The sequence below is a fragment of the Panthera tigris genome, chromosome B1, assembly GCF_018350195.1.
Source record: "Panthera tigris isolate Pti1 chromosome B1, P.tigris_Pti1_mat1.1, whole genome shotgun sequence".
In the NCBI taxonomy this organism is placed as follows: domain Eukaryota; kingdom Metazoa; phylum Chordata; class Mammalia; order Carnivora; family Felidae; genus Panthera; species Panthera tigris.
Window position 1 is genome coordinate 173,017,730 of NC_056663.1, and position 27,330 is coordinate 173,045,059.

A 27,330-nucleotide genomic window follows, 5' to 3' on the forward strand; every position below is an offset into this window, starting at 1 on the left:
GAATTACATTATATGAGAACAAAAAAAAAAAACTATTGGAGAAAAATATAAGCGACTATTTATCTAATTTAGGAATAGAGGGCCTTTCAGTTACTAAAGGTCTGGAAGAAACATCAAGATTAATATTAAAAGATTAATAGATTACATAAGAAGTAAACATTATTCACCTTAAAAGACACTTTATAAAAATGCAAAGACCAAATGAAACAATATTTGACACAGACAATAAAGGGTTACCATCCTTAACTTTAAAAGGATACTTAGTGCAATAGCATATTTATTAAAGACACCAATATAAAACAAACAAAAAACAAAGGACATGATCAATTAACAAAAGACTACAATAACAGCCAATGAATATGAAAAATCATTCAACTATAGATATAAATAAATGTAAATCAATGGATAACACTTTTGTCTAATAAATTGGCATTTTTATTTTTTTATAAAAGCTAGTGTTAAAGAACCTTTAACATGTCAATAACTTTTGCTCCAAAATTCCAATTATTACAGTCTAACAAAAAAAAAAAAAAAACATAATCAGAGAATCAGAGAGGTGAACAAAAATCTCTGAAAAGGGGTGGTCCACTTAGTTTTTATTTTTAATACTATCAGATATTTTAAACAACTTTAATGCTCAAAAATAAAAGTATCTTTAATTAAATAATGACATATTCAGAAATTAGAGAAAGAAAAAATACCACTAGGTGAAAATAAAGCAGGACTTTATATAAAATGTAACTTCAATTGTTTTTTTTAACAATTAATAAATGTGAATATAAAGACATATGTAAATAATCAAGGAGAATATACCCAAATGAAAACAAAAAGCCACTTTAGGATAGATAGGATGAACTCGTAATTTTTGTGCAAATTGACTCATTTTTTTTTTTTAACCATGAAATATCTTTATTGTCAGTCTCTATATAAAGATAGCATGTATCATATGATGCTGGTTGAGAATATTCTTCTAAAGCACATTTTGGGAAGAATTAATAAACATGATTTTTAAAATACCTGTCTATCCCACAGATTCAGGAATATCTTGGAATACTGGGAGAGTTGTGCTAAATTCTCCCTCCACATGTTTTTTTTTCCAATTCCTTCTTTATTACTCTTTTTGGCTTGTATTTGAAACAGAGTTATTTGACATATACAAAACCATAATTTTATTTTGATCAAAAATTAAAAGAATATGTATGCTTTCTTTCTCCTTAAATGCATTTCTTCTGATATTAACATGCAGTCCCTAATTTCTTTTTGCTGTACTTATTTGCCTTATCTTTGCCTCCCTCTTAGTGTTTATTTTCTTCGTCACATTATTCTAGGTGAACGGCAATTGGCATTACTCCTTTCTGACCCAAGCTAAAAGTCTTGGATTTTTGTTTATTTTTTTTAAATGTTTATTTATTTTGAGACAGAGCATAAGCAAGGGAGGGAGAGGGAGAGAGAAAGAGAGAGAATCCCAAGCAGGATCCGCACTGTCGGCACAGAGCCCGATACAAGGCTCGAGATCAGGAACTGCAAGATCATGACCTGAGCCATAACCAAGAGTTGAATGCTTAACTGACTCAGCCACGCAGGCACTCCAAGTCTCTGCCTTTTAATAGAGAAGTTTAAACCATTTATATTTATACTATACACTGAATCTCTCTTTTGTTATTTTATTTTACCATTTTTTAAATGACTTCTAGTTGTTTCTTTTATTTTCAGACTTCAGACTACTTTTTTTTTTTTTTTTAGGTTTATTTATTTATTTTGAGAGAGATTGAGTGAGAGAGCAGGGTAGGGGCAGAGAGACAGGGAGAGAGAGGATCCCAAGCAGGCTCTGCACTGTCAGCATGGAGCCTGGTGCAAGGCTCGAACTCACTAACTGCGAGATCGTGACCTGAGCTGAAATCAAGAGTTGGATGCTTAACCGACTGAGTCACCCAGGCGCCCCTGGACTTCAGGTTACTTTTAATTTTTGCTTTGTATTTAATTTTCTCCAGCACACTGCAAAGTATAAGTTGTGTTTTAAAAATTCTCCTGAGATAAAACATTCTTTTTATCCTCTTCTTTAAAAAGAGTTATGCACATAAAGGGGTCCCCAAATGTAATTTTAATGCAAGCTTTCAAGTGCAGCACTAACTGGGTCACTTTTGAGGATAAAGGCAGAACTTATGTGAATTATGCAGGGACAAGGGTCCATCGGAAGCATCTTAGGTAAACAAGAACTGCGATTCACTCTGTCTCTGGGTGATAGGAATAAGGAAGTGCAGGCTTGGGAGTGAATAGAAGATTTCACTTTGGTATATTCTGTATCTAAAGGGACTGACAAGCATTCAAAGGTAGGTGTTTGTTGACAGTTGTATACACTGGCCAAAAGCTTAGGAAAGAACTGTGGGCGTGATGTAAAGATTTCACAGTTATCAAAAACACAGCTAATAAATAGGGCCATGAAACTGAATAAGAAAATAGAGGCAGTAGGTACACAGAGTTAAATAAAAAACTGATTCCTGAAGAATACCACTTAATGTTTAAAAAAAAGAGCCCCCCAAACTAAAACAAACAAAAAACACAAAAGAATTACAAAGGAAAATCACAAATTGCAGTCAGAAGAGTAGGAAAAAAAAGGGGGAGGGGTTTGACTCCATTTCTTGCTGTGTCTTCTCACAAAACTTTCAGGATCCAGTGATTTTGGCCAAGAAACAAACAAAAAAAGGACTGTCCCATTCTGTAATGGATTTGGATGAAACCTGGTAAGAAAATCTGGTATAACTCCAAGAGGAGACATTGGAGAAGAACCCATGTAGGTTTCTAAGAATTGCATGTGTATTTATGCTGTTATCAAGGTTGCTAGCATCTGTCTTTCCATATCAAGCTGAAAACATCACCACTATATGGGCAGTTGGATAAGTCTTATTGGGAAAATGATTTTTTCTCTTTGTTTTTATGCCTCTGTACTAGTAGATTGGTTCAGTAACAAATATGTGAGTTCTTTTGTTTGCAAACAATTAAGGAGAAGTAAGTATAGTAATGGAAGCAGGTAAAGAGCTTTAGGGATTAAGAATTTGCCAGCAGTTTTAAATGACATTCAAGGGTCAAGTAAGAAAAGGACTGTACAGGAATATCTCCAAGATATTGCAGGTTTGGTTCCAGAACACCTCAATAAAGTGAATATTGCAATAAAGTGAGTCAAATGAAGTTTTTAGTTTCTCAGTGCATATAAAAGTTATATTTACCCCCTATTATAGCCTACTAAGTGTGCATGCAATAGCATTATGTCTAAAAAACCCATATGCATATCTTAAGAATACTTTATTGCTACAAAGTGCTAACCATTACCTGACCTTTCAGCAAGTCACAATCACTGATCACAGATCACCATAACAAATACAGTAATAATAAAAAAGTCTGAAATAATGTGAGAATTACCAAAATATGACACAGAGACACGAAGTGAGAAAATGCTGTTGGAAAAATGATGCCAATAGGCTTGCTCGACATAGGGTTGCCACAGCCCCTTAATTTGTAGAAACAAAACAAACAAAACAAAACAAAACCCCACAGTATCTGCAAAGTGTAATAAAGAGAAGTGCAGTAAAGCAAGGTATGCCTGTAGATGTCTCTTAGATTTAGCACCAAGGAAGTAATTGGTAACTTGGAATAGGGGTTTTCCTGGAATAGTGACTCTGGAAGCTAGATTGTTACAGGTTAACCAGTAGGAGGAGGTGAGGAAGTGGAACGCAAGCGTAACAATCCTTAGAAGCAAACTGGCTGTGAATGAAAGAACTAGGAAGAAGGAAGTAGGATTAAGGGGAGGATTGCTTAAGTCAGGAAAGCTTTCAAGTTATTTGGATATGTTGTAAGAGACAGTGGAAAGAAAGGAGCTGAAGATGGAGGAAAGAGCATAATTAATTAAGGTCTATTAGCAGGCAGGAGGGAAGAGCAAAGAATTAACGAGCCTTAGATAGGAGAAGGGTAAGGAATAAGGTGGACCTTCAGGGGCTCAGTGTCTTCATCTGTGTCTTCCAGTTCTGCAGAGTCTAGACAGAAAAAAGGGAAGATTTCCCAGACTCTCTCGCAGTAGGGTTCCCATACAGACTTAGACCCAGACAATCCTCCACAAGATGAGAAAGTGGAAGGAAGTGAGGCCGAGATTGTGCCAACGCTACTTCTGCTTTTCCTGTTGGCGAGTCCTTAGTGGACACGCGGATGTTTTTCTCTGACACTGTTCCAGTGTCCAGGTGCTTGGCTGATAGCAAAAGGCAGAACTGTTGCGCAGAACCGGGCACTGTTTTGTTGTTGTTGTTGTTCCTAGGTGGATCCATTAGGCATGGCATGACCCTGTGGCCACCACCTGTGACAGCTTACTGGCTAATACCAGCTAAGGCAGTGCTCCTGGGACCAAGAGTCCCATTGTCCATTTCCAATCCCCCTCTGTTTTGATTGTGTAAAAGGAAGAAGTTTCCTGGGAGGGTTAGTTCTGTGGTGGTCTTCTTAGTGTTACGAAGCTTGCCAGTCCAGTCCTTCCAGGGATATTTTGAGCATCCGGTTCCTGGTATTAGATTTCATTTTGCTTGAAACAGGTAATGTAATTTCTGTTTTCTGCAAGTGCACTCTGACAGCGAGGGACATGTATTCTTGCTCGAAGAGGGAAGGCAGAGAAGCTGGGTGTAGATATAGATAAATTCGTTTTTTTGGTAATCTCCTTGAAGGTAGGAGTTTGTAAGCTGGGGTGTGCAGAGCCGCAAGGGGTTCTTGGATAGGATTCAGGGCATCTGTGAACTTAAATGAGAAAAAAATCCCATCTCCTCTTCACGAACCACTAAAATTAGGCATTTTCTTTTATTCTAACGCAGGCCATCAAACTACAGCATCATCAGCAGTTCCTGTGACTTTGTCTCTAATAGAAATCACAGATGTTTTCACATTACATTAAGAGTTGTAATAAATACCTTTCGGCGGTGACTACCTGCCCACGAGAACATGCCCCTCGTGAAGGACCTCCTGCACCCATCCCCAGAGGAGGAGAAGAGGAAGCACAAGAAGAAGTGCCTGGTGCAGAGCCCCAACTCCTACTTCATGGACGTGAAGTGCCCGGGGTGCTACAAAATCACCACTGTGTTCAGCCACGCGCAGACGGTGGTGCTGTGTGTGGGCTGCTCCACTGTCCTGTGCCAGCCGACAGGAGGAAAAAGCAAGGCTCACAGAAGGATGCTCCTTCAGACGGAAGCAGCACTAAACGCACCCTGAGTCAACATGAGTGGGGAACTACCCCAATAAACAGATTTTGGATTCAAAAAAAAAAAGAGTTGTAATAAATAAAAACATTAAAAACATTTTTTAAAGGGGCGCCTGGGTGGCTCAGTTGGTTGAGCGTCCGACTTCGGCTCATGTCACGATCTCACAGGTCATGAGTTCGGGCCCCGCATGGGGCTCTGTGCTGACAGCTCAGAGCCTGGAGCCTGTTTCAGATTATGTGTCTCCCTCTCTTCTCTCTGCCTCTCCCCGGCTCATGCTCTGCCCCCCTCTCTCTCAAAAATAAAGACATAAAAAAATTAAAAAAAAAGTTGTTGTAGATTTCAAAATATCGTTTATCCTTGTAACTATGGTAGTTATTAGGCTTGCTGTTAGACCTTCCTTTTTAACGCATTTATAAAGGAGCAGGTGTTCCTATATCATAATTTTTTTAAATTGAAAATTACATTTCTGTTGTAATCCTGTGTATTTTATTTTGTGTATTTAAAAATATTATTGTGGGGATACCTGGGTGGCTCAGTAGGTTGAGTGTCTGACTCTTGATCTTGGCTCAAGGTGTGATTCCAGGGTTGCGAGTCAAGCCCTGTGTCAGTGGCTCTGTGCTGACAGCACGGAGCCTGCTTGGGATTCTCTCTCTCTCTCTCTCTCTCTCTCTAAATAAATAAATAAATAAACTCTAAAAAAAATTATTCTGAGAAGGGGTTCATAGGGTTCAACAGACTAAAAAAACAGCCCATAGCAAAAAACATGCTAAGAAGCCCGTTCTAATGTCTTCTATTTTAGAAGCAGGGTCTCCAAACTTCAGCACTGTTGGCATTTTAGGATGGATAATTCCTCCATATGGGGAACAGTCTTCGCATCGTAGGATGGTCAGCAACCTTGTCCCGCTGTATGCTAGTAGCTTCTATCCTGACTGCGTGACAGTCAAAAGCATTGTCACTTGGGGGGCAAAAGTGACCCTGGCCAAGAACCGCTAGCGTGAAGTAGTGCTAGGAGCGAGAGGTGGAAGGTGACTGGGTCGGAGATCTGATCAGAGGGTTTAAAACGGAGGCAACAGAGGATGGCAGAGGCATCTGACAAAAGAAATGTGTAAGTGGAGCGATGCTGACCGACCAGGTGAATTCGGCAGCTAGCCCACAGATGAGAGAAGGAGGTTCTCTATTTGCTCTTTTCTGCTTGACATACCTGATGAATAGGATTCAAAGACAGAGAGTGTAGCATTAACAGTATTTGTGCAGTAGAGGCTACTTAAAAATGAGAGCCACCTACACAATGTCCAAAGAACTGTTTCTCCCATCAGTGCCCCCTACACCAACATGTCAACACAACGGTTGGGATATACACCATGTCCAGACAAAAGGATAATGAGAATGTTTAGAGCCTAAAAATAACTGTTATTGCCCTTTGTTCTGCTACTGTATGTAGAAGAGAATATTCTGGATTTGAATGCATGAAGGAGCTGCTATTCTGAGAAAATCTGAGCCCAGTAGGCATGGATACGAAGGATAGGAAGCTCCCTTGATTCGGCAATTTCACCCCTAGATATTTACCCAAGAGAAATGAAAAAATATATATATACACACACACATATATATATATATCCACATAAAGACTTGTCCAAGAGTATTGATAGCAGCTTTATTCATAATAGCCCCAAACTGGAAAGGATTCCAATGTCCACCAACAGTAGAATACGCTGGAATACTATAAATGAAATATTACTGAGCAATAAAAAAGAATATGCAGCAGCATGAATGAAACTCAAAAACATGCTGAATAAAAGCCTTACACAAAGGTGGACCTACGGATTGTATGATTCGTTTATTTGGAGTTTTGAACAAAATAGAGTGATTAAAAAAAATCAGAATAGTGTCTGACTTGATGGGGGTGAGGAAGAGGATTAAGGGGAGAAGGAGATTTTCCTGGGTTGATGATAATGTTCTCTCTCCTGATGGGGAGTTGGGGCACACGGTTGTATGCAGCTGCCCAAACTCACCAAATTGCGCACTCAGACTTGTGTATTTCACCGTATGTAAATGATACTAGAGGGACAGGTTGGGAAGCGGGAAAAGAAAAAAAGAGAACTGTAAGTAAAAATTGAACTCATGGTAATGAAATACATGCTACAATGTTTAAAATGAACTGATGTCTACAATACTCTGAAATAGAGTTTAAAGTGTGCAGTTAAAAAAAATGGATTGATGGATAATGAGGTGGTTCAAACAGAAAAGCTAACTGCAGATTCTAGGCGGTGAGTGTGGTTCGTGCGCGATTCTTCCAGCTTTTCTACAGCTTGAAAAATTCTCATTCTGAAGGACGTGAAGGTGTGTAGGTAAACCTCTTTTTGGCCTTCTGAAATTTCATTCATCTTTGGGCAAGGAAAGTACTTTGTGTTTTTTTTTTCTCTTTTTTTTTTTTTTTAAATTTTTTTAACGTTTATTTATTTTTGAGACAGAGAGACACAGAGCATGAATGGGGGAGGGCCACAGAGAGAGGGAGACACAGAATCTGAAACAGGCTCCAGGCTCTGAGCTGTCGGCACAGAGCCCGACGCGGGGCTCAAACTCACGGACTGCGAGATCGTGACCTGAGCCGAAGTCGGACGCTTAACCGACCAAGCCACCCAGGCGCCCCAAGGAAAGTACTTTGAAACAAGCAAAGCATTTCATTTGGTTCTTGCCCTACTTCAACAAATGGATCCTAGAATATCACAGGCATCGGCTCCATCCAGTGACAAGCAGCTTCGATCACTACTACATGGCCACCAGGGCTCACGAGGGCTGTCCCAGGTGCTGCACTAATCACTTTACACTTGTTCTCTTCACGTAGAGATGCTAACGTCGCCGTTGACTGCTTAACAAAAAGCTCTGGGCTGAGTCACATCCTCAGAAGCTGCAGACAGCCTTGGACTAGAACAAGCAGATGTCCGAGAGGAGGATAACATCTGTGACGGCAGGTATTTTTAGGAGAATGTATTATTTAAATATGTTACGAAGCCATGGCACCGTGTGTGTGTATATGTTTTGGGTATAGTGAGCTCAAGTGGGAGAAGAAGATGCACAGTGTAAGTCATAAAAAGGAACAGTAGCTTTAATCCAATTTCGACAGAGAAACAAACCTTCTTCCTTTTCGTTTTTTTTCTTAAGCTCATTCCCGATGTCATAGGATATCGTCACCTGGCAAAGCAGTGTGACAAAAGCCGCCTGGATTGGACGCCCCCAGCTCTTCTGTGGCTTTCCTTTCTCAATAAACCTTTGACAAAGGTCGCGTTTCTGGTTGTTTGGTCTAAGTGTTTCTCGCTCAGTAGAGTGATTCAACGTCTCTGAGTGTCACTAAATAAGGGGTTTCAGTGAAGCTTTTTGGAATCTACTTCCCTAAAGGCTGCTTGGTGGCGGGCCTGGGATTGTTTTGGTTTTGTGTGAAACTGGTAAATAAACAATGTAATTACCAGGCTGCCTAGTCCTCGTGACTCCTGATACCTGCAGAGCCACCCATGTGAGGAGAGGGCAGGGCTGTTACCTTCAACTAAGACTGACGAAAGGCCAAGGCACTAATGTGGCAGAAGCTGGATTTGAACTAACGAGACCTTAGGAGCCCTGGAGCAGTTGTGATAGCACTAAAAAGAATCTATGAAACTGGTATGTATTAGGAACAAAACAATAAACCAGCCTTGAACCAAGACAGGCCAATCTCTGATCTCCTTTATTCTGAGCCATGGTTAGAGGCCATATTCAAACCTGATGCATGAAACGGTGCCCATGAACACTGGCCACGTGTAGGGGGAACACATCAGAATTGGACTAGAGAGAGCAACCCCATGCCGAACCACTTCAGGTAGATCTATTCCATTCATTTCATTTTTGTGGACCCTCCAGTGCTGTCATTATGGAGAGAGGCACGGTTCTTTGTAAAGCCAGGCCAAACAATCTATTCTTTTTTTTTTTTTTTTTTTAATGTTTATTTATTTTTGACAGAGAGAGAGAGAGACAGAGCATGAGCGGGGGAGGGGCAGAGAGAGAGGGAGACACAGAATCCGAAGCAGGCTCCAGGCTCAGAGCTGTCAGCACAGACCCTGACGAGGGGCTCAAACTCACAGACCGCGAGATCATGACCTGAGCCGGAGTTGGACGCTCAACGGACTGAGCCACCCAGGCGCCCCAACCAAACAATCTATTCTTGACTGAAGTGTAAACCAAGCATTTTCTGCCCGTCTTGTTGGACTAATACAGAAACATTTCAGAAAACAACTCAATTAGTGATATCCAGGTTCCAAAAAGCAGCAGATAGACTTTGAGACTTAAGAGGACTGAGGAGGAAAAGAAATTTTGGCTCATTCCCTAACACAAATTGTATATAATCAGCAAATAAGCAGGGAGTTTTCATTGGTTTACAATTCATTTGGGGCTTAATTCCAATAAAGATGATGTGATGACATTTAAAAGCGTGGATGAAACTAGATACACAGAAAAACTGAAGGTGACTTTGGTGGAGAATATAAAATATAAGATAGTATACGAAATAATAAAATATTCACTTCTCAGGTGGCTTTTATGAGTTGCTGATTCAATACATCTGTACAGTTTTGACCACCTATACTAGTGACTTTTTTGTCTTACTTTTACATGCACAGTGTTCTGTTTAAAAACAAAAATTTTTTTAATATTTATTTTTGAGAAAGAGAGTGAGCGTGAGCGCATGGGTGGGGGAGGGAGGCACAAAATCCCAAGCAGGCTCCAGGCTCCTAGCTGTCAGCACAGAGCCCGACATGGGGCTTGAACTCACAAACGGTGATATCGTGACCTGAGTTGCAGCTGGACATTTAATCAACTGAGCTGCCCAGGTGCCCCTGTTTTTTTGTTTCTTAAAAACAGAACCATCTTTTGGCACCAACTTCTCGGCCATTCTCCCAGGAGAAGAAACAAAAACGTTGAATGACTCACCATCTGAGCAGAGAGGGAGCATCTCCCAAACTGCTTGCGTACTCCTCCCCCCCCGGCCCCCCCCCCCCCCCACACACAAAAGACCTGCCCTCACAGATGCCTGACCACGGGCTGCGGGCACAGTCCAGCTGAGCAGGACACTGCTCACCCGCCCTGGTGTGCTCTGTGCCTTCAAGGTGAAATGCTGGTCTCACCGGGTTAGAAGAAAAATCCAGAAACTCTCTTCTCCGCTAACATCTCCGTCTTTGGTATCTGGGTATGGGGTTGATCAGAGGAATGCTGAATGTTGCATTTTTGCTTACTTTTGTTTTTTTTTTTTTTTTTTTTTTTTTTTATAGGGTTACTAATAAGTCTGAGTAACAAAAATCTTGCCACTGGGTGTACTGGGAGAGAGCTGATGACGGAAACATTTCAGGATGACTCTTCATGACACAGGAACACCAGACCTTGGACGTGGTGTAGGGGTGGATGCTCAATGGTGGTTCGAGCTCTAGAAGAGAACTTTAAGCCTCTGGGGTTGTTGTGGGCCAATTCGTATGTGGGCAATTTGTATGTTACATCTATAACCCTCAGCGCCGCAGAATGCAACTGTATTGGGAAAACAGACCTTTAGGGAGGTGATTAAGGTAAAATGAGATGCTTAGGGTGGGCCTTAATCCAATCAGACTGGTGTCCTTATTAGAAGAGACTGGGACACAGGCAAGCCGACTGAGGGATGAGCCTGTGCAGAGGCAGCAACAGGCTGCCGCAGAGGCATCAGGAGGAGCAAAGCTGCCCACAACCTGATCTCTGACTTCCAGCCTCCAGAACCCTGAGAAATCTGTCACTTAAATCACTCAGTCTGTGATGTTTTATTCTGGCAGCCCTAGAAGTCTAATACAGGGGTTTCAAAAAAAAAAAAAATGTGAAGAATATTTGGAATTGTTCAAAGTAAAAGCCCACGTAGGCTAACTCAATTGTCTGAACTACATTCCTAGGAAGTTTAGTAACTGAACAGGGGGATTCTGAGCTCAGATGAATGTGGGACATGCTGGCTTAGTTGCAGAACTCTGCAGAAATGTTGCAGAACTTCTCAGAGCCTTTCATGTGCTGATTTACACATTGGTAGGATTCATTCGATCTGTGTGTCATCCTCGACACCTGTCTTTCCCCCACATTTGATTTCCAATCCATCGCCAATTCCCGATGACTGTATCTTGAACAGAAATATTTCTTGAACTAGTTCACTTCTCTCTACTGAACTGCCACTGAAGCCTGGACCAAACTTCCCAGGTCTCTTGCTCAGTCCACCGTAAAGCCTTCCTGACTGGTCTGCCCACACTGGAGGGTACTCTCTCACGTGTTCTCCACAAATCCCACCAGAGTAGTCCATGCCAAGCACAGGCTGGATCATGCCAGCTCCCTGATTTTAAAGATGTTTGGGTAGCTTCCCATTGTTCTTAAGATGAGAGAGGACTAAATTCCTACTCATATCTTCAAGCTTCTCTTGAACCATCTTCCTTTCTGGGTTCCATATTCACAGCTCTTCTTTTAGACCCACATTATTTTGCTCCTGCTGTACCTTCTTCCTGGCCAACTCCCCTTATCTTCCTCCAGAAGCTTCTTTCACTTCCCTCCTTTATTGGATCAAATCCCTCTACTACTGAGTTACACTGCACTTGTCACTATTGAAAGTTTACATTTGTGTGATTACTTGGTTAATACCTGAATCTCCCTCTTCTAAACTACAAACTCTGAATTTGTGGAACATCCTTTGTGAAATATCCAGTTAGTTTATTGATCAAGGTTTGGGAAGTACATATCTGAAATTCTGTGGCAGGAACTTTTATGCAGAAAGTGAGCAGGGTTACAGACAGAAGTCTTGGGTCCTTAGAAACATGTAGTTATTTGCTGAAATTTAGCATCCTTTGAAATAAATCATTGGAGAAGCTGAATATAGAGAGGATATGACATTGGGGCTAAGTTCTGGAGATACACATAAGTGTGTAACTTTTTAAAATTTTGTAACAAAAGATTTGTATTTAGAACACACACATATCAGGGCACCTGGGTGGCTCAGTCGGTTAAGTGTCCCACTTCAGCTCAGGTCGCGATCTCACGGTTCATGAGTTCGAGCCCTGTGTCGGGTTCTGTGCTGACAGCTCAGAGCCTGGAGCCTGCTTTGGATTCTGTGTCTCCCTCTCTCTCTGCCCCTCCCCCACTTGTGCTCTGTCTCTCTCTCTGCCCTTCCCCCACTTGTGCTGTCTCTCTCTGCCTCTCAAAAATAAATAAATGTTAAAAAAAAGTTTTCTCTTAAAAAACAGCATACGCATATCATCTAACGAACCAAACATTTGTACCTAGAGCTCTTGCATTCAATAAGATGACGAACTCGGTAAAAAATGGGCAAATATGAACTGACTCATCCCAATACATGTAGAACAGCCATGAACAGAAACCATCCCAGGGGCGCGTGATGCCAACGAAGGACCGAACTCATGCCTCGGCCTAAATGGCCTTTGAAGCGACACAAACAGCCCAACAGGAGGAGCGTGTCATAACTACTCCTTGTGGAGAAAACAGGCCAGAAGATCTGTTGGCTTACTACCCCTTAACGACTGGATCTCTCACAACTGTGTGCAGGTGTAGCCCACAGGGAAGTTTCACGATATCGGAAAATTCACATATATCCACTAGGTGCGGAGCTTTTTGTTCTTAAACTTTTGATTTTGAAATGTTTCAAATCTGTAGAAGGCCTGGAAGACTGCTACAAATGAACAGCCACCTCACCACCTTTCAGCAGCCTGCCTCGTGTTTTGGTTTTGCTCTAAACAAGCTGCTTTTTCTTGCTTTCCTGTGGACAGGGTGATCCTGACCGTGCCTCCAGGAAGATAGGAAGGACTGCATGATTGGATCACAAATGCCCACAGTGCAGGAACGACCCCCCCCCCCCCCAGGCCCACTGGCAGATAATTCATCAAGAAATATTTAGGGCTTGACCTTAAATAAAGTGCTATGAGAGATAAAAAGACATTTATGGGATATAACTTTAAGAAAAAAATTTATAACCATTTGAGAAAATAAAGCACTTTCCTGTAAAAGAATAACCAGCAATAAAAATATTAGATAAGCCTTGAGTGAGGGGGACATAGAAAGTGCTGACAGAGTTAGGATAAGATTGTTTCTAGTTATGTTTCTTCGTGGAAATGGATTCCCTATGGAAAGCAGCACATCTTACGATCAGTTAATTTCCTCATACTAAAAGACCAACTCAGGATAGTAATTTCGTAAGGTAAATTACAAATAAGTATTACAAATACTTATTTGTTCTGTTCTACTGTGAACAAACAGAAGTGTAAGAGGGCTGATGCCTTATCTGAACAATATTTACAATTATTTTAGGTCTTTACTGGAAGGACGATTCAAAGCTAGGGGAAGTTATTTGTTCCACGAAGGGCTAACCTTAGTTTGGTGGACTTAAGGCAAATAATTAACCCATTCTTCCCTCCTGACAAAGAATGGGCTACTATATTCCCCTGATGTATTAGGTCAGCCCCATGCCAAGAGCCTGCTGTGGGGACGGCGTAATTCCCAGTGTCTCCTAGGCCTGGAGATCTCAGCAGTATTTCCCTAAGAGCCCATTATTTCCAGAGGTCTGCATCTAGGGCTTAGAGAAATCAGAAGCAAGTAAATACGGAGTAAGATCACAACCTGGTACAAATGTTAATAATGTACAAAGAAAAACACTGTATGAATGGTGGGGTGGGGTGGGGGAGCTCTCTAATGGCTGTGCAAAGTTAGCGGGGTGTGTTTTTAAATTAATACAGACGGTCACTGCATTTGGGCACCGTGTAACGTAGACTGGAAATTCGCCTTCAGAAGGATAGGGTTTTCAGGTTCAAGTGATCATTTTCGAGAAGGTCCTGTCAAAATGTCGTTCATGTAAGTACATGGTGTGAGAACTGGGACCTCTAAAACCTAAGTTCTAGATTACATTTTCCAACCTGGAAAGGACTCAGGAAGGAATATTGCTCTCAGAGTCACAAGGTTACCTGTTTTCTTTAATTTATGCTTTCACCTCCTTCTTTTCTGAGTTTTTCCTCAGTGTGTATATATCCTTTTTACAATCCGGAGATAAACAAAACTATTTCTTAAACAAAGACCAAAGTTGAAGCTTCTCACTTTTAAACTGCTGCTGTGGGCTAGAAAGATTATCAAAAGCTACTGGCAAGTCAAAGCCCATGGATTGCTGGACACATCTCTGATGGGGGTACTTAACACATGTCCACTACCTGTACTCTAAAAACTTTCAAACGTCCAAGCTTACTGAAATGACTTAGAAGTCTGTTACTTTATTACCCTTTAACCGTTGTGTTGAGATATAATTCACATACCTTACCATTCTCCTACTTGTTGTGTACAATTCAATCATTTTTAGTATATTCACAGACCTGTACAGCCATCGCGGCAATTGATTTCAGGACATTCTGTACCCTTTGGTCATGAACTCCCAATCCACTATTTTCCTCAACCCGAGGCAATCACTAATCCGCTTTTGTTTATTCTGGACCTTTCACATAAATGGAATTGTATAATATGTGGCCTTTTCTGTCTGGCTTCCTTCACTTCCCTTGATATTTTCAAGGTTCATCCATCTGTAGCATGTATCAGTTCTTCATTCCTTTAGTCTGCTAAATGGATGTCTCCCATTTTATTTGCCCATTCATCAGTCAATGGACATTTGGGTTGTTTCTACTTCTCAGCTATTACGAATAATGCTGCTATGAGCATTCATGTTCAAGTTTTTGCGTGGACTTAGGTTTTCATTTTTCTTGGGTGTATGCCTAGGAATGGAATTTCTGGGTAATACAGTTAATTCTATGTTCCTTAAAAGAGGAAGTGCCAGACTGTTTTCCAAACTGGATGCGTCATTTCACATTCCCACCAGCGGTATATGAAGGTTCTCATTTGTCTGTATCCTTGCAAACACCTGTTATTGCCCATCTTCTTGATTATGTAGCCATTCTCACCAGTGGCGATTATAAAGCGGTACACTTCATTATTTTTGACATGTGCTTTTAAGAATTGTTTTCTGATTACAGAAGTCATACAAGCTAACAGTCACAATTTCTTCATGTGCATGCGATGATTTGATTCCCAGCTTCTAGGCCAAAAATAATACCAGTTACGTGTTGGCACAATTATGATCCTCATTTTACAAAGAAATGGGAGGCTCAGGGATGTTAAGAAGTTCTAAAGCTGGGATTGCACCCAGGTGCTTTTCACCACAGCGTTAGCCTGTTTTCATGGCTGCTATGTGCATACATAAACACACTGGAGATCAAATGGGATAATGAAGTGAACTTTACGAATTTACAGCATCTAGTACTGGAGAGTAAGATGTTGACGGGACATGGCTTTTGGATTACAGAAACAGGCAACATGTTTGTTATCTGTTGAGAGATTAAGGAACAGAGCAGGGATTTCTGTGACCACAGAGAAATTTAAAGAAGACCTGAGATTAAGGAGTATCGCATTAGTTAGGATAAACTATGGTCTCTTATCATCCCATCTGGAGAATGAGGACATTAATCATCCTACGGTTACGGTGATAAATGGCACCAAAACATGTGCTAAATGTGTTCACCTTTGGTCTGTGCACTTGAGAGAATGAGGCCGGTTTCTCTTGAATCACTGTATTATCTGAATGCAGCAGGATAACCTTATTTTGGTTTTGTGATTATTTTCTACCTTACACAAAACAGCTCCTTTCTTTTACTCTTTGGAGTTGAGGAAAAATTATTTTGCTACAATTAAAGTTGCTTTGAGTTTTGGCCACAATCGCAAGCAATTCTAGAAATTAAAATTCCTCATGCTCTAGTTAAACATTACTAAAGTTCCCGCTCACTACAACCCCTTTTCTGGAAATTTATTCTGCAGCACTACACATGTAATTATTATGTCTTTATCTAGACTCTTTCCAGTTTCCAAATTTGCGTATGTGACTCAAACAGAAGATTTAAAAAAAAAAAAATTTTTTTTTAACGTTTTATTTATTTTTGAGACAGGGAGAGACAGAGCATGAACAGGGGAGGGTCAGAGAGAGGGAGACACAGAATCTGAAACAGGCTCCAGGCTCTGAGCTGTCAGCACAGAGCCCGACGCGGGGCTCGAACTCACGGACCGCAAGATCATGACCTGAGCCGAAGTCGGCCGCTCAACCGACTGAGCCACCCAGGCGCCCCTCAAACAGAAGATTTTAAGGGAACTGATCTTCTAAAAAACTAACGCGTAAACACTGCTAAAGGTGGCATATTTTTATACATAATTTCCTGAAGAGAACTAGACAAAAGTTCCTCCAACTTCAAGAATCTTAGCACAAGAAACACGCCGGTTTGGGGTGGGGAAGAGTTAATTCAGGAATAAGAACTATAGACTAGAACTTTTTTTATTTTAAAGATGTATATTTTGAGCAAAGGATACTCGTTGTCCCAATCTTTGGCTTGTACTTGGCAGTCTGTGTTTAGAGGGTTTATCCTCCCAGGGGGTGAGGGGGTGGGGCTATGGGTGGGGTGGATGCAGATAAGATAGCAATTCCAGTTTTATCACTCTTATGAATTTTGTGCTAGGGTTGAAGTGCTCAGCAGGAGGGAAAAAAAGGAGCATTGTTTCTATGGACTGTATAAAGGAGAGGGAAGGAGCAAATGTTAGAAGGATGATTTCTCAATTTTTATTTCTTAAAAGGTGCCCTTGAGGCTGCATTTCCTCTAAACCCAGCATTTGGTGTCCACTTTGAGTGAAATGCATCCTTTTTGGAAAGAAGGATTTTTCCTGAATCAGCAGAAGGTCAAGCAGGAGAGCTGGGAGAACGGATTCCACTGATGGATCTTCAATAAGTGACAGTATTGATTTTTGAAATCATTAAACTTTGGTATTTTGATCCGTCGACAAAAGTGAAGTGAATTCTCTTATAAGGAAATGAAAAACTACGAGATGATTGTCAACTAATTTCTCGGTTTCCAGGGGTCATTTGACCTTTACAGTTACATCAGTAAGGCTACTGCATAAAAATCAGGGACATCTCACCTAATGTGGAAGCAGCCGCTCTGAAGGGTGGTGGCTAACACTGAGGAAAGAGCTGGTGAACTTGACAGAGTCACCTTGAACAACTTGCTTAACCGCTCTGAGCCACCCCTTTAAGTTAGATGCTGTAAATCACTTTGAGTGCTGGGCACATAGGAGGCGCTCGATAAATGTTAGCTATTGGTGCTCACCTGACAAAGAGATTTTTTTTTTTTTCAATTTATGAAATTTATTGTCAAAGTGGTTTCCATACAACACCCAGTGCTCATCCCAAAAGGTGCCCTCCTCAATACCCATCACCCACCCTCCCCTCCCTCCCACCCCCCATCAACCCTCAGTTTGTTCTCAGTTTTTAAGAGTCTCTTATGCTTTGGCTCTCTCCCACTCTAACCTCTTTTTTTTTTCCTTCCCCTCCCCCATGGGTTTCTGTTAAGTTTCTCAGGATCCACATAAGAATGAAACCATATGGTATCTGTCTTTCTCTGTATGGCTTATTTCACTTAGCATCACACTCTCCAGTTCCATCCACGTTGCTACAAAAGGCCATATTTCATTCTTTCTCATTGCCACGTAGTACTCCATTGTGTATATAAACCACAGTTTCTTTATCCATTCATCAGTTGATGGACATTTAGGCTCTTTCCATAATTTGGCTATTGTTGAGAGTGCTGCTACAAACATTGGGGTACAAGGGCCCCTATGCATCAGTACTCCTGTATCCCTTGGATAAATTCCTAGCAGTGCTATTGCTGGGTCATAGGGTAGGTCTATTTTTAATTTTCTGAGGAACCTCCACACTGCTTTCCAGAGCGGCTGCACCAATTTGCATTCCCACCAACAGTGCAAGAGGGTTCCCGTTTCTCCACATCCTCTCCAGCATCTATAGTCTCCTGATTTGTTCATTTTGGCCACTCTGACTGGCGTGAGGTGATATCTGAGTGTGGTTTTGATTTGTATTTCCCTGATAAGGAGCGACACTGAGCATCTTTTCATGTGTCTGTTGGCCATCCGGATGTCTTCTTTAGAGAAGTGTCTATTCATATTTTCTGCCCATTTCTTCACTGGGTTATTTGTTTTTTGGGTGTGGAGTTTGGTGAGCTCTTTATAGATTTTGGATACTAGCCCTTCTGACAAAGAGATTTTTAACTATTATCAACACGATATGGGACTTTACCCCTCCACTCATCCTAAGACACATATCATGCCATCTATATTTTATTTGGCCTCCGCATTCACGGATTGGGTTTTTGAGTGCCTACTGTTGTCAGGTAGTGGGCTTTGAGGAGCAAAAGATGCCTGACCCACAGTCCTTGCACTTGATGGGAAGGAAAACAAGGTGATGTCATCAGCTGAGAGTAACAGGAGGGAGGGAGAGAAAGAGAGCCAATTGGCGGGGGGTTGGCTGTGAGGCAGCGGTGAATGCGGTTTCTGATGGGTTAAGTTTAAAGGGCTCTGGGGATCTGCTAGTGGACCTTCCCTGCAGGCAGCTGTTACCAGGGGGTCTGTAGCTGTGTGGGGAGGGCGGGGCTGCAGATAGGGCATTCGGTGCCATGTGCCTTCTGAGCCATGAGCGGTGCACACACTTTGATGCTGCCAGAGGTCGGTCAGGGAGCCAGAAGACGGCGATGAGGAAGGAGCCCAGGGGCACACCAATGCTTGGGGTGGAGGTGGCAACAGGGGCGCTGGGGAATTTCCTAGGGCCCCAGCTAACACGACGTGGGGCTATCTAGGTTTTTTAAATTAATATAACATAGCTAAAAAGGTAGCTTTCTCTTGAGTTACCTACAAATCTTCTATTTACTGTTCTCTAAATCCGGTCAATCCTTTTAAGAGCAGTTTTTTCAACTTGGTAATCAAAGGAAAGGACAGTTTAAATGTCTTACTTACAAATGTAACATATTTGATTTTTAAAAAGTGTCCCATTGACCAATAAACAAACCCTTTTGCGGTACTTAGGTCATTTTATAAAATGAGTAAACTCGTAAATAACATAAATCTTCAGTTGCCTTAAACATTTCAATCCAGTAGAAAACAAAGCAAATCTGAAAAGTTTCAACTTAAAGATCCCAAGTCTAAATCAATCAGCTAATGACATGACACAGTTTAAAGTGGAATCACGAGATTTAACATGCTAATTAACGAAGTCATCTTACACGTTGTGAATACTGTATGTAGTCAGAACATTGAACACAAACTCTTCCACAAACTTATCTAAAAATATAAATGCTTGCGAGTTGTATTTAGTTCATCATATCTATGCTTGATTCTAAACCTTCCCAGGGTTAAAACAATATCTCATAAGAAAATAATTTGCTTTAACATGGAATCTGTACCTTACAAAGGGCTCTCAGTTTTCTCCGCTCTGTCCCCAAGATTCAAATTACAAGTTACCTAACTCTTAAGCCCTCTGATTCTTCTGCCTCCCACACAATCTGCCATTGACCCAAACTGATGAATCCAGGCACCACTTGACAGTACTCTGAATTCTTTGTACACCCTTCCCTGCTGACAGGGTCAGAGTTCCTAGGTATGCATAGGACCTGTGATTGGATCCTGCATCATCAAATCCCAGGGTCACGCTTGATAGTAGATGGCAGGCAGGGACGAGTCATGGAGTAGATGAGAAACCAGCAGTAAGAAGTGTCATAGTATAAGGGAAGGCAAAGGAAGGAGAGAATTTCAAAAGGGAAGTCATCATCAATGTCAGTTTAAAATGCCACAGGGAAGTTTATAAGCTAAGGGGATGAAATACGACCGTTAGTCTTAATGGTCATAAATCTAAGATTTAAATTTTATCAGTGAAATTTTCATTACACAAAGTGGATAGAAAATAACTATAAATTAAAAGTGAACTAGGAAGTGAGAAACTGGGAACTGCATTTAAAGGCAGCAACGAGTCAAGAATTCTTTAAGACTTAAATTTCACTTAATATTTTAATAAAGGAAACTGAGGCCAGGGGGTGGGTGACCAAAAAGGAGAGGAATGAGGCTCAAAGGAAGAGAGGTCTGTTCTGTGTTTTATTTTAATTAAAAAAGAAAAAAGAAAAAAAAAAAAAGGTTTGATGGAGCACCTGGGTGGCTTAGTTGGTAAAGTGTCCGACTTAGGCTCAGGTCATGATCTCACAGCTCATGAGTTCAAGCCCTGCATTGGGCTCTCTGCTGTCAGCACAGAGCCTGCTTCACATCTCTCTCTCTTTGCCCCCCGCCCTCCCCCCCCCCCTCCCCGGGTCTTGCGTCTCTCAAAAATAAATAAACATTAAAAACAAAGTTTGTTCACTGAAGAGAGAGTTGATTCCTTTTTTGAGGAAGGAGGGGTACCGACAGCTTGAAGATTTGGGATAGAGGCAACATTACTACCTGGTGAGCAGTGTCTCAGAGGATCCTGGCTAAAAGTGAAGGAGTCCATGTGAAAGGCTGACCTTGAACAGGAAAAGGAACACCTTATCCTCTGAGAATGGAGGGAATGAGGAAAGAATTGATAGGGAGATAGATAGCTATGCGGCCTGGGCGGGGCAGGAAGCTGGGCAGCTGGGCTGAACTGCCCGAATCTGGCCCCCGTGGCCCCAGCCTGGCAGGGACACAGGCAGCACACAGTTTCTGGGAACAGACTGAATCCGGGCTGGGATGGTGACAACTCCAGAAGTGGCCCAACGGGAGCCATCAGAGCTTCCGGGTAAGGGAACAGTTCATATTAATCACAGATCAGAGACAAAACCCCAGAGGTTTCTGTGTTAAAGAAAATGAGACCAGAGGTTAAGACGTGCTCAAGAGTAGTCACCAGCGTCTCTTAAACTAGAAACTGGGTTTCTTGGCTCCCAGAATCACGCTCTCCCTGTCTCAGCACGTCACTTTCTCTGAGAAACCTTCCCTGACCCCTCTCCCCTCCTGCCTAAATCAGATCCCCACAAAGCCTGCTATCCATCCTTTTCACCCTTCCTTTGCTGCACCACAGGCTGAAATTCTAGAGTTATTTATGTGATTATTTCATGTTCCTCTTTCCCAGCTGATATCACAAGCGTCATGAGGACAGGGACTCTATTGTTCACCTCTGTATCCTGGTCAGCACACAGCTTAACGGCTAGCATGTAGTTAGCGCTCAATATATATGATGAATGAATTTATATTCCAAGTGTATGGTGTGGGAGCATGGGATTCGAGAACTCCATTTGCCCATTAAAGCCATACATTTGTGAAAAATGCACACTGTGGGGGTCCCAGGAAGGCTGACTTACACTTTCTCTGTAGGTCTGGCGTCTGGGTAATGCTCAATACATATCTGATGAGTGATTAAGACTTTTTGCACTATTGGAATTTTAATTCCCTTAAGGAAACAAGCAAAACATAGCTGCCTCCAAGCCACTCAAAAATAATTTAAAGATATTACCTGAACATGAAAAAACTTGTTTAAGAATAAACAAATTCAAAATTTCCAAACAATGTCACTCAGAATAAACATTAGAGTTCATCAGTACTTTGTTACAACCTAACTTCTAATAAAAATACTGATCATATGATAAGGCAGCTTCTGGGATAATATAGAACTAGAAAACCCAGGTTTAATTTTTGAAGTTTCACACTTTTGAAGTGTCTCAGAGACATCTTCTTAGATCCCACCCTGATACTAAATGAATTTACCAAATTTTAGTGCAGAAATTCATGCATTTGCAAACATTTAAAAACAGAAAGTATCACCAATGAATTGTCTGCCACCCTTCTCACGGAAGGAAATTTGCGAACACACGCATGAAGGTTAGTACCATATGGTAGGCAAATATTTTTCCATGTCCCACCCAAAGCAAACAAATGAAAAGAGAAACTTAAAGGACAATTATAAAATATCTCCAAATTTAAAGACACAGCATCCTTTTCTAGATTAACAACAGGGGGAAAAACTGATTTGGAAGAGATTAAAACTGTATATAAACATGGGTGAGTGTATAGAGTCTAAAAAAATCATAAAACATGGTAATTAAAAAATGGAAATGTTTAAGATATGGAAAAAGCTGAGTTAAAATAAATTAATAAAACACTGGAAACAAGCTCACCAAATTTTTCTAATGGGAGCAGAACAGCTTCCGAAAGACAGTGGCTCATTTAGGTGATGAACGCCAGATGCCAAGTGTAGTTCATTATAGACAAAAGTATTCTGATTAGCTTCAGGGGAGAAGGAGAAAAGAATCAGGCACCAAATGGGGGAAAGCCAAACACAGCCCTCAACAGACCGCTGCGTGTGGCTCCCCAGTTGCCTCTGGGTAACTCCTGGTCTAAGGACAAAGTAGTTCTCTATCCCGCTTCTGGTCAGTGAATCCAAGCACCCGATTCTATGGGTCACCACCATGCACTGTGGACAATCTGCACTCAAGTCAGGCCAGGGTCAGCTGCATTTCTGTAAGGTAAGAGACAGTCCCTGAAACCCACTCTGTGAAAAGGGTCTATGACAGCCTTAGGAAGGGAGAGTTCAGAAGCCAGCTGTGGGAAATCACTGACATTATCAACTAATTGAAGGAATCCTTGAATAGGGATTTCTCCTTTGGAAAGTTCAGGATACTGGAGTATTGTCACAGGGGAGAAATGTACTCAGTGACACCCCCCCCCCCGCCCCCCCCCCCCCCACCAATCCAAAGTCCATTTTCCCAGCATAACCAATTAGGCAACGTAGCCGAATGTCCCTAATTTTTTCTCACTGTGTGTGTGTGTGAGAGAGAGACAGTGGGGGAGCAGAGATAGGGGGTTTGAGGGTGTCCTCCTCCCCAAATTTTAGTCTTGCTTCTTAGATCTGAACTCTAAAGTCTATCCATTGCTTCAGTGAGTGTTTTACAGAGTGTTGAGCACAGCCCTGGACACTGACTGAGTCTAAGCACATCACTCACTGGCAGACAAAGATTTATTTACTTGACAGTCCAATAAAAGCCAAGTTATTCACAGATAACAGCGAGTGCTAGAGAAGACGTCGCTTGCTGTAGTAGAAAGAATTCTAGACTAAGAGTTAGCATATCCCTGGATTCCAGTCTTGGCCCTATTGATTTGGGGTCATGTGATTTTGGCCAAGCCATTAACCTGTCCGGGCCTCAGTGGCCTCAGAGGTGAAATGGAGATATTGAATCAAATGACTGATAAGGCCCTTTTTGGATCTACTGCTCTGGAATGAATATGGCCTGTGTGTTCAGAAGAGGGGTAATCATTCTGGGATAGAAGGATCAGGAGTTTTCAGAATAGAAGTAGAGTAGTTTGCTCTTTTTCTACAAAGTCTGATTTCCCTGCTGCAGAAACCCCAGAGTACAGAAATTGTCAAAATACAGATTGCAGATGTCCCTAGTAATCTTTGCCTCACAGATAAATACTGTTAACTGTTTGGAATTTTTTTCTTCCAGATGTTTTAATTACAAGTGCTGCTTACAACCATTACTATTGCTAGGTTAAGTGCTAATTATCATCATTACCATCTGTATTCATATGGAGCACCGAGTGTATGTTTCCTCACCACATTTTTATGAATTTAAAACTGTATCCTGGACATCTTTCCACCATGTCATCTTGCACATCTCATTATTTTTATCAGTGTTGGGTGTCGCATCAGGTCCATAAGCTGTACTTCATTTGACCAATGTCTATTGACAACCTATGAAATTTTTTTCTTTTTGATTATGAACAACACCGTGACAAAGTGCCCTCAAATCCAATCTTTGACATTTCCTGCCTCACTTCCCATTTCCACCCATCACCGGGTCCTAGTGTTGTCACCTAGTATCTCAGGAAGCTGTGCCCTTCTCACTGTCTAATTACCCCCATTTCATTCAAGGGTAGGTTCGGCAACATCTCATGCGACAATAGCTCCTTCACTGGTCTTCTCTCTCCCCAACTCTGCAGCCAGGGAAGCAAATCTGATTACTTCCAAGTTCAAAATCTTTATTATTTAAAAAGATTTTTTTACTTATTTATTTTGAGAGACAGAGAGAGAGAGAGAGAGAGAGAGAGAGAGAGAGTGAGAGTGAGAGGGGAAGGGGCAGAGAGAATCCCAAGCAGGCTCCATGCTGCCAATGCAGAGCTGGATGCAGGGCTCAAGCCCACAAACAGTGAGATCATGACCTGAGCTGATGTTGGACACTTAACCGACTGAGCCACCCAGGCATCCCCCCACCCCCAAGTTCAAAACTTCCAATAGCTTCTCACGATTCTTAAGGCCACTGACTTAGCGGTGCTCGTGCTGTCTATAATTTGCCTTAAGATACATTGGCATAGGCTCTGGGATACAGGAGTATGTTTTTAATCTGCACTCTAGGATGTACACTAAATTAGCTGCCCCAGTCAGGAATATGCACCTCAGAGATCTTTAGTAAGAATGTTAGCGCAAGGCCGCAATCCAGAGGTGGTTGCCTGAAGGTAAGTTCGATTCTTTATCTTCAGTCAACAGAAAGGACTTTATTAATTAGCATATGGATGTTGGAAGCTATTTCCCATTAGGGAATCACTTTCATATGAGATGTACAGACTGGTTAGAAATAGCGTAGAGCCATTCACTCTCACACCAGCACGGTAGATGGTAGCCATCGAGTTCCCTGCACCCTCCCAGTGGATCCCAGTACTTGTTTCTGAAAAACGCCTGACCAGTGACCAGCACAAAGGAGGCTTGCTGCTAAAGTTAAACTCTTCGGTTAGCTCAACCCTGCCTCTAGAAGAGTGTCACGTTTGCTTCTACTGAACTCCCCACGAGAGATAGTTGGAGAAACTAAAGGAAGGGAAGGAGAGACTTCACTAAGCCTGCACCACGGGCTGCAGGACTGTCTTGATTCCTGCTCACTGATCAGTGTTGGAAGGTGGGGCTGAATTGAGCCTGAGATTTGCTTTGGGACCACGTGTGAGGCCGTGAAGAAGACCTTTACCCTCATTCAACTCTAGATACTGGAGGTTTCAACATCCACCAAAAAAAACCCTAAATAAACAGGAAGGATCACGTCGGTGGAGGCCAGATTATGCATAGCACGTGGCCTAGGCACAATCTACCTCCTGCCTGCCTCTCCTGGTACTCCCCCGGCTCAGGACATTTTTGGGAACACTGCTCCGTCCGGACGTGTGACCACGCTGTTCCCTCTCCCATCCCTGCGGCTCCTGTGCCTCCAGAAATCTCACCTCCTGGTCTCATCTGGACATCCCTTCCTCAGGGAAGCCCTTTCTGCCTTTCAGTCCAGGTCACAGCCCCCATGCCACTCCCGGTGGTGCAGGGGACCTTTCTCCCCGCAGTCCACACAGGAACATAGAGTGATATGTCTGTATGCTTATCACATTGACACCTATGAGACTGTGTCCAGGTCTGTTCTGTTCACCATTGTATCCCCACCGGCTGGCATGGCCTCCACAGACAATTGCTCAACAGAAGGGCATTTAGGTTTTAGTCCACACAGCATTAGTGGTGGGGGGGAGGGGCAGGGAAGCTTTTTATGCCATTAGGTTTACCAACTAGAGTGGGCCCTCCACAGTGAAAAAGCTGACAATGAAGTTCTTAAAACAATCCGATCAAACTCACAAAGTAAAGGATGAAGAATATACAAAATACCAATGGTGAGGCAAAATGGCTTTCTCTTTTAAATACTTATATAAATGCCAAGTTGGTTATTATGAAAATCCTTCATGGAAATGAGGACTGTGAAAAAGTCATCTTCTTCATGTCTCATTTCTCCCTATTTTATAGATTTCTTTAGTCTCAGCACTTACAGAATGATCATTTCAGCATGTAACTAAATTCTGCTTTCTCAAAGAAGTCTAATTTTTTTAGTTAAAAAAAAAATTTAAGTTTATTTAGAGAGGGAGAAAGTGTATGCGAGCAGGCGAAGGGCAGAGATGGAGAGAGAGAGAATCCCAAGCAGGGTCTGCACTGTCAGTGCAGAGCCCCACATAGGCCTCGAACTCACAAACCATGAGATCCTGACCTGAGCTGAAACCAAGAGTCGGATGCTTAATTGAATGAGCCACCCAGGCGCCCTTCCACTTTTTTTTTTTTTAATCCAAGTTAGTTAACATATAGTGTAATAATGGTTTCAGGAGGAGAATTTAGTGATTCATCACTTATATACAACACCCCACCCAGGGCTCATCCCAACAACTGAGCTCCTTGACACCCATCACCCATTCAGCCCATCCCCCCCCACCTGCCCCCCCCCCCGCAACCCTCAGTTTGTTCTCTACAGTTAAGAGTCTCTTATGGTTTGCCTCCCTATTTTTATCTTATTTTTCTTTCCTTTCCCGTGTACTAAGTTCTGCCTTCTTTTTTTTTTTTTTTTAATTTTTTTTTCAACGTTTTTTATTTATTTTTGGGACAGAGAGAGACAGAGCATGAACGGGAGAGGGGCAGAGAGAGAGGGAGACGCAGAATCGGAAACAGGCTCCAGGCTCCGAGCCATCAGCCCAGAGCCTGACGCGGGGCTCGAACTCACGGACCGCGAGATCGTGACCTGGCTGAAGTCGGATGCTTAACCGACTGCGCCACCCAGGCGCCCCTGAGTTCTGCCTTCTTAAAGAACTCCACTTTTGTCTCCTCAAATGAAGTCCATGTTATCCTCCCTACTTCCCACTAATACAAACATGGGATTGTAACTACATTCCCTGCCCCCCAAGGTTCTTTCTATGCTTGAGGTACAGAGAGCATTTAAAACAGACCCTGGACAGACATTTTAGTAGATGATTGTATAATAAGGAAAATTATATATCTGGTCAGAAATTCAGCGGAAACGCCACGTGTTTAAGTCTGATGCCTGCTGTTACTTCATGTGGCTCTCATGGAAGGTAAAGGTGGAGTGAGCTTTGGGGAGAAGTGGGTCGCCTGGTCACCTCCCCTAGCCCCATCCTTTCCTTCCATTCCACACCCCATGCTGCTGCTCTGGTCCAAACTTCTCATTCTGCATTTGAGAAAACTGAAGGCCACAAGCTGAGACTCAGATTTATCGAACATTCACTACGTGCAGACACATGCTGGGGGAAATGCTCAGTTTCCGGGTGTTACGGAGAAGGAAGCTGAAATCCAGGGAGATGAAGTGAAATTCCTGAGGTCCCACATCAGATGGCCGAGTGGGGATTTGAGGCTGATGACAGT

At 42.1% G+C, this 27,330-nt stretch overlaps 1 protein-coding gene and 1 pseudogene across 4 annotated transcripts in view; one reads left to right on the plus strand and one right to left on the minus strand.

Annotated features, from left to right (window-relative positions):
• CB1H4orf19 (chromosome B1 C4orf19 homolog) overlaps positions 1 to 27,330 on the minus strand; it is an 87,203-nt gene that overhangs the window by 50,760 nt on the left and 9,113 nt on the right. The window lies entirely within an intron of this gene.
• LOC102953681 lies at positions 4,966 to 5,275 on the plus strand (annotated as a pseudogene).